General features: G+C 44.2%; 1 long non-coding RNA gene across 1 annotated transcript; it reads left to right on the forward strand.

Moving 5' to 3' along the window:
* The first annotated feature begins 5,375 nt into the window (after positions 1-5,375).
* On the forward strand, positions 5,376-7,921 carry LOC148224690 (uncharacterized). The gene is made up of 3 exons (XR_015801938.1): positions 5,376-5,446; positions 6,088-6,183; positions 7,563-7,921. It is a non-coding gene; the product is annotated as an uncharacterized LOC148224690 (long non-coding RNA).
* Positions 7,922-12,586: the final 4,665 nt, after the last annotated feature.

A 12,586-nucleotide genomic window follows, 5' to 3' on the forward strand; every position in this document is an offset into this window, starting at 1 on the left:
ATAAAGGAAAACAATTGTTGCTGGAGTTAATGAAGGACTTGGCTACAAAATGCACTTTGCTTCCTGTCAATGTGTGATTGCTAAATGCAGCAGTAAGGCAGGGTCTACATCTATTTCTGTACAGCTCTTTTGAATGGAAAAAATGCATTCTTGATTTTCAGTGCCCCAGCTACACTTAATAGGTGGCGATCAGGCTCTAAAAATGGAGGAATGCAGAAGTAAATCTCGAAACATAGCAGAAATGGGCAAAGAGGGGTGGAGAGCTAGAACTTGGTGTTTTTGTCAAGGCATTTTTTTCTCCATGGCGTGGGATTTTATTTGCGGAATAAATGAAGAGAGGAGTCTGGATAGAAATCTAACCTTGCTACGTTTGAATATCCATCCTGAACACAAGACACATTGGTGTGGGTGCAATGCATTACGATCTTTACAGGGAGGTTTTTTACGGTGGATGTAGGAACCAGGTAGATGACAGTTAGTTCCTTATCGGGCAGTAAACAGTTGGCCTTGAACAACAACAATCTCAGGTTTATTTTCATTGCCAAGATGGCTGTAAATAAAAGAACGCCCAGTAGTATGGATATTCGGATTCATAATTTTATATTTGAAGTACTGACTGGTTTGTATTTTAGGATACCTGACTCTTGTTTCCTGCTTTGATAGCACCCTGTTGCCTCCAACACGTGCCAAATCTGATGGAAACGAATGGTGCAGAACTCTGGAGAATTGAAACAAAAGTCTAGGTAGGTCGGGAAATCCTAAGAACAGTCTGGAATTCAAGCAATATTTTCTTTTCTCCTGGGCAACGATGAGGCAGACGGTTGCTTTGAGAGTGCATGTTTGCTCTATTCTTTGTTCCGTGTGTTGCCACATACCTTCTCAGTTGCTTGGAGGTGGCAGTAAGAGCCAAAGAAGCTGCCTGTGGCATGGCTTTCCTTTGGCCAGTACAAACACCTGTGCATGGGGAGATCTAGCAGGAACTGGCTCGGTTAGAATGAATCTGGGGGAAATCAAATGTTAATTTTGACGTGGATCCCTTCTCAGTCATACAAAAATACTCCTTTTTAACTCCTGGAGAAGAAGAGGGGAAGTATGAGAAGAAGAGGGGAAGTATTGGAGATACTTCCTTTCTCTGTGTCCTTGCAGCATGCCTTCCCGCTCTGTGTCTGCCTTCTCTTGCTCCAGAGCACATCCAGTTGGGATGTTTGTAGCCTGTATGGTAGCAAAGAAGTTGGTAGCGATTGTTAAGTACCTTGCTACTTTGAAGCGTAATGATAAACAGCTGTGTATGAAAATGTCTTGATTTCTTTGGCTGGTAATGTCTGGTGTCTGTAGGCACTGCTGGCATCTGTTCCGTGTGCTGAGATTCAGCACATGGCCTCTGTCATGTTTCCATGTCACACTGCACTGTGAAAGATGGGAATTTTGACTGTGGTCTGTTCCGTATCATTCAGACAGCCCTAATGTGGAGTGCGTGGAGAAAATGAGCATCCAGTATGAGCTGGTCGAGGGCAAATGTCAGGAGAAAGGGCAGATGTGCAAGTTGAGTGCCACAGCTTTTGGCTGTGATAGCCGTGGTCCAATGTGTCATTAAGAGTAAAGTGCGTCTGAGGATGCACCAGACAGTGAGATAACAAGTGGAATTCCTTTTTAACCTCCTCCTTACTCTGTTCAAAAAGTAAGCCATCCGTTTGGTTTCACAGTAGTAGTCGGTATTTGTGCTTGAAATGTGGAAAAGCCGTAACAAATGCCAGTAATGAAGGGAGTGCTGTCCTACATGAATGTGGAAGATGCAAGGAGCCTCAGCCCTTGTGCTAAATCTGTCTTATCTTGGGAAAGAAATTCCACCTCTGCCTCAATTTCTCCCTTTGTGTCCAACCAGATGGTATTGTTTAGTAATCTAATATGGCATGTGGGAGGCTGAATCTATCTCTGTCCATCACAAGAAAAGAAACACTACGTTTAGCCAGGCTCTCTGAAAGCCACACAGTATTTCTTCTGTGCATGTCAATAATTTGTTCTTCTTTTCCTTCAGATGACCCTGTTGGATGTGAACATTTGCACAGCAGAAGATGCTGAAGTTGTGCACTCCAACATGCTTCAGATGACTGAGAAACGAAAATGTAGGTTTGAAGAAGAAGTGGAGCACGTGGATGTACGTTTCTTTTATTTGATGACATATATCTTCATCACTCCTTGGGATTAGTCTGTTCTTCCTGTGCTCCCACCTGCAATGCCTTCTGCGTGGTAGGCTATTGATGTCACCTTAGAAAGAGGTCCATAGTGTGACAAAACACTCCAGAGAAACAGTTTGGTGTGGAAGAGTTTCATGTGGAAGTGTTCATAATTCTTGTGTTTATTATTTGTAATAGAAATAGATTGTATTTTTATGATCATTTCTATCTGAAATACATAGGATAGCGATGAATGACGTATGGCCCAGTCTGCTTAAGATCAGACTTCAGGAAGAGCTGGAAATGATCTCCCAAATGTCTTCCAATCTTTTCTATACATAAAAAAAGTCGGGCAGTTGTTTCTAAAGGGATAAATTATAGAATGTGATTTGGTGCTTTATGGTGCCAGAATAAACAGAAGTTTTGAGAATCCGCATTCTTACCAGTTTACTTGGAGACTGATTTTTTTTTACTCTCCAGATAGAAGACGCCATGTTGGATACCAGTCGTAAAATTCCAGGCAGCCTTTTATCATGTTACATATCCTCTTACTCATTCATTTCACCTTCCAGCAGTTTAGAAAGAACTTGTTCACTTGAATGTTTTTCTTTGGAGTGATTTGAAGGAGACGGCTAAATGGCCATAATCCAGGTAGAAACATAAAAACAAGGGTGTGCTATAAAGACAGGACTTCTTAATGCAAAGAGCCCTCTGAAATTCAAAATACCTGCTATAAAATTAAAAATGTAATCTTTGACTTTTAGATGGGAATTTCTCCTCTTCAGTTTCATTCTGTCAGGTGCATTTTTGCTAACTGCTTGATTCACGCTGAATGGACAGTCCTGTCTTATTGTTGGTATGGCAACAGCGATAGAGATCACTGCTGCTTTCTGTAGAAAGTGGCTGCAAGTTGCTATGACGAGATCTTGTGCAGGTCTAGAGTCTGATTGGATGTGAGGTTCTCATTGTTTCAGAACACCAACTTGGGGTGGCAGTGTCAGAGGTGTTCATTATCTAGGAAGATTTTCATAGGCGATGAGTTTTGCTGAGGTAGCTTTCTCTTCTGGGTGTAGAAGATATGTGCATAATTAACTTCCTTGAATCCTAAAGAGCTGGGGAGATTTTAGTATCTACGAAACCATTTTTACTAGCTTTTTTATGTGGCCTTAGATTATGAAAGTGATCTGGATACAATCTTAGAAAAAAGGCAAACGGTGAGCTGTGAGGAAGAGCTGAAGGAGTATTTGGAGAACACCCTTTCTTCTTGAGATCAACTTAGAACAAGGTATGAATTTGGTATGTTTTGTAAACTTAAAAGGTAGAGCATCTTTGAACATTGGTTGTACTACTTAGGCCTTGTTTTAATGCTGTTGTGTGAAGGTATGGAAAAAGAGTGCTTTTCACTTCATGTAAGAATATAGAATAATGTCCCTACTGAACAAGGTTAAGGCAAATAATGCCCACGGTTTAGGAATGGGACAAAGGAAGACTGCTATCATTCAAAAACCATAGCACATCAGTATTACTGTGCATACCGTCACATCCATGCCTTATTCAGAAGGTAAAAGTAGTAGTGCAGATTCTTGGATCACCGGAATCAGAAGTTGGTCTGCACCATCATCTCTTCACTCATAGATTTGATCTCATTCAAAGTTCTAGGAACTCAGACGTTTAAGACAGCCAAGCACCGGCAACTTTAAAAACCATCTAAAAATGGGTACAATACCGCTCTCCTTCCTGAAGATCTTAGCAGCAGCTCTGAAGCCGTAGAGGAAGCAGCACTGTTCACACACCCAGGAGGTCTTTCCTACCTGCTCGATCAGAGGCACATTAGAAGAGCAGTGTGGACCTGAGGGGCAGATGCACATACCTTCACACACCTCGCAGTGGGACTGTGGTTAGAGCTGGAGGTTTGATACTCTTCCTAATAATTTGAGCCGTTAAAACAAAGCCAGAGGTAACAGACCAAGTGAAAATACAATGCCAGGTTGCGGAAAGAGAATGTTACCTATCTGAACTCGTACAAAAATTCCCCATCATTCTCTTTGTTTAGGAGACCAAGCCAATGTCCGTGTAAATGAAAACAAGTGTGAATATTGATTTTTCTTGAATCAAGACTCAGCTTTATGTCCAAGTCAAAGGCAAATAAACCAGAAAGGCTCCGCTGAGCACAGTGCAGAACTAACATGGAAGACAGTCATTTGACCTCTTATGTAAGCAGTGTTGGTGTGGTTCCCCATCCAAAAGGAAGGATGTCAAATGCTTCTTTGGAAATATTTTAACTTCTCTGCGTTTCTTTCTTTGTAATGAACTAATCTCTAACAAGCCAGGACGTGATTGTGTTCAGTAGAAACAGATCAATGGCAACATTTAGCCTAAAGGTTTTATGAGATTGATCAGGAAGTTCGATTTCGATTTAAAGGCACTGTAGTCATATTTAATTTTATTTCTCTCCGCACTTGAGTCTCTTAAACAGGGACCTTCAATTGGACAGGAACGGGACACTGAAGCAAATTGTAATGGATGACGTAATGGCTTACCCAGAAGCATTTTGTGGGAATTGATTTCTTCTAGGTATCCATCAGCCAGCATTTTAGTGTGAAGGGAATCTTCAAACAGGTAAAACAAAAATTCCCATTGGTTTCAAACCTGACTGCTATATTAATTTTTCACTTTGGAGAAAATTTTCATGACCTTTAAAATTCAGACTGTATCAAGTATTGTTTCAGCCATTGAAGAAAGTGCTTTTGATGGAGATAGGAGAGGGAAACCAAAACATTTCTCAGAGCCACACTTTGAGCTCTGTCCTTGTTACAAACGGCACTTGAGCAAATGCATTTGCCTTTGGAACAGAAAACGACAAGGTAACAGGCTTATCATTACGGATTTGAGTGTTCCAGGTTCTTTAGGTAGTAAGTGATCTATTCAAGATGATCTCTTCCTGAAATAGATCCATTTTGAGAAGGGATATGGATTTCTTAGAAGAAGGCAAATCCCTATGTTAAAACGGTGTGGTGGGTGTTTTTTGTTGTTGTTGTTTTGCTTTTAGAACTTGCAAGGCACAATCGACTTCATAGCTGGAGATGCAGATAAGACCACGACATTCCAAACAGGTGTTTCTTTTTGGTTGTTTTTCAATCTGTCTATCTTTGGATTGTAACCAGTAGAACTGTGCTTGAACTGGAAAGAAGTAGCGGAGGTTTCAGAAGTGGAGCATGCGGTGGAACAGTAAGCTGAGAGCATTGTGCAAGGAGAGGAAAGAGGGGAAAATGGTAAGAGTTTCCTGAGTCGGAAGGGACCCCTAGGGATCGTCAAAGTCCAACTCCTGGCCCTGCACAGACACTCCAACAGTCCCACCCTCTGCATCCCTGAGAGCATTGGCCAAACGCTCCTGGATCTCTGGCAGCCTTGGGGCTGTGCCCATTGCCTGGAGAACCTATTCAGTGCCCGACCAGCCTCTGAGGAAAAAAACCTTTCCCTGATAGCCAGCCTAATCGTCCCCTGACACAGCTCCTGGCATTCCCTTGGCTCCTGTCCCTGGTCGCAGAGAGCAGAGAGCAAAGCTGTCCCTGTGCTGCCCTTGGGAGGAGCTGAGAGGTCCCAAGTGAGGTGTGAGCTCAGTGTCCTCTCTGCAGCTGAACCAAATGCCCTGAGCCACTCTTTGTATGGCTTTCCCTCCAGCCTCTTCGCTATCCCTGTGTCCCTCCTTTGGACATTTCTCCAATAGCCTGAGGTCTTTCTGACGCTGTGGCATCCAAAATTGCCCCCAGGGCTTGAAGAGAGCGCAGTCCCAGCCCAGAGCAGAGCGGGACAATCGCCTCTCTCGAGCGAGCGGTGCCAGAAGATAGGGACAGTTGTCAAAAAATCAGCTGGAGAAAGAAATCTAACAGAGAAACGGGTGATCTTGGCACAGGAAATGGAAGAAGCAGAGGAAGAAGAAGATGAGGAGAGGATTCCTTGTAAAAGTGAAGAAAATGAGCATGCAGAACAGGGACTAAGCATTATGCAGGTAAGTGAGCAAGAGAATAAGTTTGAAAGTGAAGGCAGTTTTGTCCAAAAGAAGGAGGAATAGGAAGTCTTTTTGCTGAGAATGAATAGAAAGTTTTTTTGCATTTAGTTTGTATACGAAGCGCACAGGGCTCTAGATCCTTTTGTGGGAAAATGGAGTGTGTAAAGTTGCCAATCATTTTGGAGCGAATTTGGAGGTTTTTGGGGTCCCAGGTGAATTTTGGGTTGAATTCTGGGGATTTGGGAGTGCCCAGGTGAATTGGGGGGGGGCGGGGGCGGGGCGGGGATTTGGGGAGATCCAGGTGAGTTTTGAGGGGTCCCAGGTTGATTTTGGGGGAGAATTTGTGGAATTTTGGGGGATCCCGGGTAGCGAGGTTTGGGGTGAATTTGTGGAATGTGGGGAGTCCCAGTTGAATTTTAGGGGGAATTTGTGGAATTCTAGGGATCTCAGGGGAATTTTGGGGTGAATTTGGTGAATTTTAGGGTATACGTGTGAATTTTAGGGTTCTCAGGTGAGTTTTGGGAATGCCAGACGTATTTTGGGGTGAATTCTGTCGATTTTGGGGTATCCAGGTGAGCATTTGGAAGTCGTGGGAGAATTTTGGGATGAATTTGGGGGGATGCAGGTGGATTTTCCGGGGAATTTTGGTGATTTTGGGGAGTCCCAGATGGGTCTGGGAGTGAATTTGGTGGATTTGGGGGTATCTGGGAGGGTTTTGAGGGGGATTGGAGACATTTTGGAGTGAATTTGGGAGGTGTTGGGGGGACTGGGTCTTGGGGGTGATTTGAGGGGTTTTGGGGGTTGCAGGTGGGATTTTGGGGTGAAGCCCTGGGATTTGGGGGTCCCCCGTGAATTTTGGGGTGAATTTGTGGGCTTTTGGGAGTTGCCAGGTGAGTGCTGAGCGTCCCAGGGGGGACTTCGGGGTGAATTTTGGGGATTTGGGGTTTCCCAGGTGAATTTCTGAGGTGGAAAGGTTCAAAAAGGGTTTTTTTTGAAAACAAGTTAAAGCCAGAAGGTTATTGAAAATTAATAGATGTGATGCAAGTAGGTAATATGCAGACAATACACAGCGAGACAAATCATGGGAAAAATACAGTGGTAACACATGAGTGTGTGAGGATGGGATCAGTATAGCTAAGGCTCAGTTGAAGCTGAATTTGGAAAAGCATGCCAAAACTAAGAATAATAAAGGCACCTACGGGTATTTCAGTGGGAAAAGGAAGATGAAAAGAAACCTATCACACCTCCCCTATTCCCCCCCCCCCCCCCACCCCCATAAGCCAGACAGGACTAGTGACAACAGACAAGGAGAAGGCTGAGGTACTCAACAAGTGTTGGTCTCAATTTTTACTGCCAGTCACTATTTCCACATCTCTCAGGTTATTGGACTGGTGGACTTGATTCTAACCCATAGTAGCAGGTCAGCTTTCAGACCACTTGAGGAACCTGAGCATGCAAGACCATGGGACCCACCCAGAGGCATGTCAGGGCCCTGAGAGAACTGGCAGCTGTAGTTGCTAAGGTGCTTTCTCCATCATATTTGAGAAATCAAGGTAACCAGCTGAAGTCTCCAGACACTGTGTTGTATTGACTCCAGTCCTCTTGGTCTTTTTTGTAAATCTTAGAGCTCTGAGTCAATTTCTGCAGAGGATTCCCAATGCAGTTTCAAAAATGGAATCTTTGTTACTGGTCCTCATGTTGATCTTGGATATTTCCATTTTCTGCACTCCTTTATTTTCGAAACATTTGTAATGACTGAAAAGAAAGCTGAGACGAGGCATTATGCTCTTTCCAGTGATAGAAATGGACCAGTATTCTTTTCAGACAAATATAATTTTTGCTGTGTCTAAGCACATGTGCATACCTGTGTTTGATTTATGTGTCCAGGTTTTGGCAATGGGGCAGCCACAGGGCCGTCCTGAGACAATGGCCCAGGTGCTGCCCTGTCCCGCTTTCTTCCAACTGGCTCCACTTCAGGATGTCCTCCCTGCTGAGAGAAGAGGCTGGGACAGCACCTTTAGAAATGTGACTTTCTGGGTTTTTTTTTGTTTTGTTTTGTTTTGTTATTTTTAAAGTTACTAAAAACCTTCACCCTGATTTTTTGTGTTGGGTTTGGGGTTTTTTTTCAGTTTTGGGTGGGTTTTTTGGTGGGCTTTTTTGGGGGCTTTTTTTGTCTCTTTGGGGATTATTGGTTGGGGGGTTCTGTGTGTTTGTTTGGTCTGCTTTTTTTGTTTGTTTGTTTGTTTGTTTGTTTGTTTATTACGGTTTTGTAGAGTTTTTTAAGCAAATTGATTGGAAAACTGAATAGTCCTCCACTATAGTCTCCTGGATTCACCTGAGACTCTTCCTAGGCATCTCCCTGATCCTTTTTGCAATGAGTCTCACATCATTCTCCTGAAGAAACTGTCTGCTTATGGTTTGCATGGGTGGGCTGTTTGCTGGGTGACAAACTGGGTGATGGCCAGGCCCACAGAGTGGTGGGAAATAGAGTTCATCCAGCTGGTCCCCAAGGCTCAGTCTTGGGCCCAGTCCTGTTTAATATCTTGCTCAGTGTTCTGGACAAGGGCATAGAGTACACGCCCAGGAAGTTCACAGATGATGCAAAATTGGCTGGTAGTGTTTTTTTCTTCTGGAGGACAGCAGGCTCTGCTTCTTCTTCCTCCTGTTCTGAGGTCGCTGCTCCCTCTTCATCCCTCATTAAGTGTGCTGATTTTGTCACTTGGATGAGAAAACAAACAATTTTAGCAACAATACTAGTGGCAGGGTACAAGAAAGGAAGAGTTCACACGAATCCCCCCCCCCCCCCCCCGCCCAACAACAGAAAATACCTGATGGCTCCTCTGCCCAGCTTACTGACTACACCGGAACCCATTGTCCCCCAAAGATACTCCCTTCTCCCTTCCCCCAGCCATGATGTGAGATGGAATAGAATAACTAAGATTAAGATTCTCCCTATGGAACTCCATCATACTTCGATTCTGGGAAAAAAAATTTCTTGAAGTTCTATCATTTCAGATCATTTGAATTTGAATTTGCATACTAAAAAGTCTAGCCAGAAACTCATGACAATATTAATAGCCCATTCTAGAATGTCCGAGATGATAGACACTTCTTTCAAGAGAATGTGATACCTCACGTGACTTCTCCAGAATTTAAATGAACAGCGGGAGTAGTCTACAAGATTCTTGCTGCCATCTGGATTTCCTGGTATTTGGCTGGTCTATGTAAACCAACCAGCTATTCAGCAGAGGGAATATTAGTGTGATACTTGATGGTATGTGAGATGGAACACAGTAATTTATGGCTTTTTGCATAGTGATGAAGCTGTAAAGAAAGCTCCGTAATGCTCAGACAAGGAGGCTGCTGGACTTCAAGCAGCAAAGGCCCAAAACGAACCAGTGAAAAGGTGTCATTGAAAAAAAAAAAAAAAAGCCAGGTGGGGAGCAAAGTGATACTTAAGGGCAGTTTACTGAAAGAGGGAATCTAGTGAAAAAAAAAGTCCAAGAGTGAAGGAATAACAGAGAAAATGAAACTAAGGAAGGAAATCAATCTCAGCTAATCATTTCAGAAGCTAACAAGTTGTCATTGCAATGATGCATAAAGTGAGAAAAAATAAATATGTCTGCGCCAAAATCTGAAATATGAACTTTACTGCATTCTGTCTTCCACGGAATCATACAACAGTCTGTGATTAAAGATCATGTAGTCCAACTTCCTTGCCAGGTAGATCTTACAGTAGATCAAATTGCTCAAGACTAGCCAAACTGATAAGGAGCACTCTCAATGATGGGGCATCCACAACTTCTCTGGAACACCCGTTTGAGTGTCTCACCAGCTTCATTGTAGAAAAGTTTTTCCTTTTAGCCAATCTAAACCTAGTCTCAGTTTGAAAGCATGGCCCCTTATCCTGTCTCTGCAAACTTTCCTAAAAAGTCTTTCTCCATTTGTCTTATACCCTCTTTACATATTCAAAGGCCACAATACTGTCTCTCCAGAAACCTCTCTTCTCCAGGCTAAAAGATCCTACTTTTCACAAGAACCAGGTCATAAACTGAGATGGAAGACATCTCAGGAGATCAGATCATCCAACAGCTCAGCGTAAGAATAGCTCTGAAGTCAGATCAACTAGCTTAGGGCTGTGTCTGTTTGAATTTTGAAAATTAGCAGGACTTGAAATGCTTCAAGGAAGAGAACTCTGGGTGGCTCCAGAAACAGCCTGAGAAACTCGAGCAAACTCGAAACCTCAGAAACTACCACTGCTTTCTCTCCCTCAGCCCAAGCAGTCCCAAAGAAGAAGTGTTCCCAGCAGGCTGGGATAGCACACATATACACTACATATACGTGACAGGCATCGCCAGCAGCCACATCCTGCTCCTTTCTGTGGCTGGCAAGAGTGAGACTGGATGTTTACATGTGGGCAACCTGGGTCCCTCCAGCAGCTCACACACTCAGCCTGCCCAGTGACCCCACTGAATTCCAGTATTAGCAGTGTGCCAAGGCCACAGCACTATTCTGCTTGCTGGCACAGACCATCACACGCCTCCTAAATCAGTCAGGACTCCCCTGGTCCCACAGCCAGCACCCCACTTGCCCTCCGCCAGGCCACTGCCATTGTTCACCAACTTCTCCACTTTGATCTTTGCTGGTGCTCTCAACACTGGCACACCCAGATGTTCTGCAGCTGTTGTCTCCTGGTGGAAAGGACTTGTAAAGCCATGTTTCCTAACAGGACTTCCACAACCTTTCAAAGCAACCTTTACTGGGGTATGAACAATCTCATTCAAATGTCAACATTTCTTTTCCCGTATGTGAAATCAGAATTTCCTTCTTCCGGGCATGCCCAAAACAAGGCACAAACTACATTGTGCCTTCTGTTTCACATGCTGACTCGTTTGTAAACAATGCTAGGAGAATACCTGTTTTGATCCAAGCTAATCTCTGGCCCTTATAGTGCTTTCGGTAGTTAGTTTTGCTTTGTTATTTACTTGATGTCCCATTGAATTGTTGAATCATAAACAGACTACCTGTCTGTATAGCAGCATAGCAGTGATGAATAAATGCAAGAGAAGGAGCAAGGTGATTGTTTGCTAGACTCTTCCTAGAAACTGAGAAATCTGTTACTTAATGCTGACCACAGCAGATGGAGGAAGCATCCTACATGATGTCAAAGCAATGAAGCTGTAATCACTTTTATGATTACAGTCAAGGCACTGCTTTTGCCACCATAAGTGGAGTGCAGGGAATCTTAAAAGACGACACTCTAACTGTTGTCCATGCTCACTGAGAAAATAATGCTTTTACAGCAGAGCAGGTCTCACCGCAGCTAAATCATGGCTTCAACTGTACACCGCCTTCAAAAAGCCCACAAAAACACAAATGAAAGGATTTGGAACCCAAGGGAATCTCGGATTGTGACATCAGCTCACTCTGGATTCTTTCCAAATTCTCAATTCCATTTTCTTCCGAGCCAATTTTCCCATCTAACTTGAGATGTAATTTATGGATTTCCAACACATCTAGTTACCTTAGAATTAGATTGCCACTAGCCAAAAAGACAGAAACAAGCAGTTAAGTGAAGACTGAAACCATGGGTGTTTAGAACAGCAAAACTTGGGCGAAACTATTCTTAAGAAAACCAAAACTTTTAGGACTTACCCATGTATTTTTGGAGGTGGAAAAAGTTTTACATCGAAAAGTCCCTAGGGAACTCTTTTCAGTGCCTGGAGAGCCGCTGTCGCTCGCCTTTCAAGGACCTATTCGTCACAGCAGAGGCAGCAGAGCACAAGATGGCCGACGAGAAGGGGCAGTGTAGAACTCTCTGTCTGTCTGTGTCTCTACTCAGTGTAGAACACGTCTCTATCCTGGCACATTTTCGAGTGCGATACTTCCCTCCGGGTCTTCGGTCCTTGCGAAGCTCTATGTACTGTGAGCGCTGCTACTTGCAGCTGAGAAAGACCGTGGAGCTAGCGGCGAATTCGGAGAGCGCTGAGCACGTAGTCAAGAAGCGAGACGTGTCCCTGCAACGCGGTGCTAATAGCAGCTTCCTCGCGGCGGGGGGGAGCTCCGGCCACAAGGCATTCTCGTCCTGGCAACGGATCTCTGTGAAGGGGGTAGGCGAAAAGCTTTCGTTTTCCATTCGAACTGCGAGAGAGGCAGACTGTTGCACGGAGCTCTGAGAACAAAGGTGCACGCCCTAGGCGGGCTTGGGCAGAAGCAGCGTTCTCTAGCTCTTGGCTGCCGGCGCACTTGTGGTTGTGTGGCGCCCTTGCAGCGGCTTCTGGCCGCCGGCAAGTGAAAGCAGCGCCAGGCGTGGGCGAGGGCGGTGAACGAAGCAGCACTCGTCCCGTGCTTGTGTGCACCACGTTACAGGCTACTAGGAGAGGAAGGTGGTTGACTCTCGCTT

This window comes from Sturnus vulgaris, chromosome 2 (assembly GCF_052056855.1).
Source record: "Sturnus vulgaris isolate bStuVul1 chromosome 2, bStuVul1.hap1, whole genome shotgun sequence".
Classification (NCBI taxonomy): Eukaryota; Metazoa; Chordata; class Aves; order Passeriformes; family Sturnidae; genus Sturnus; species Sturnus vulgaris.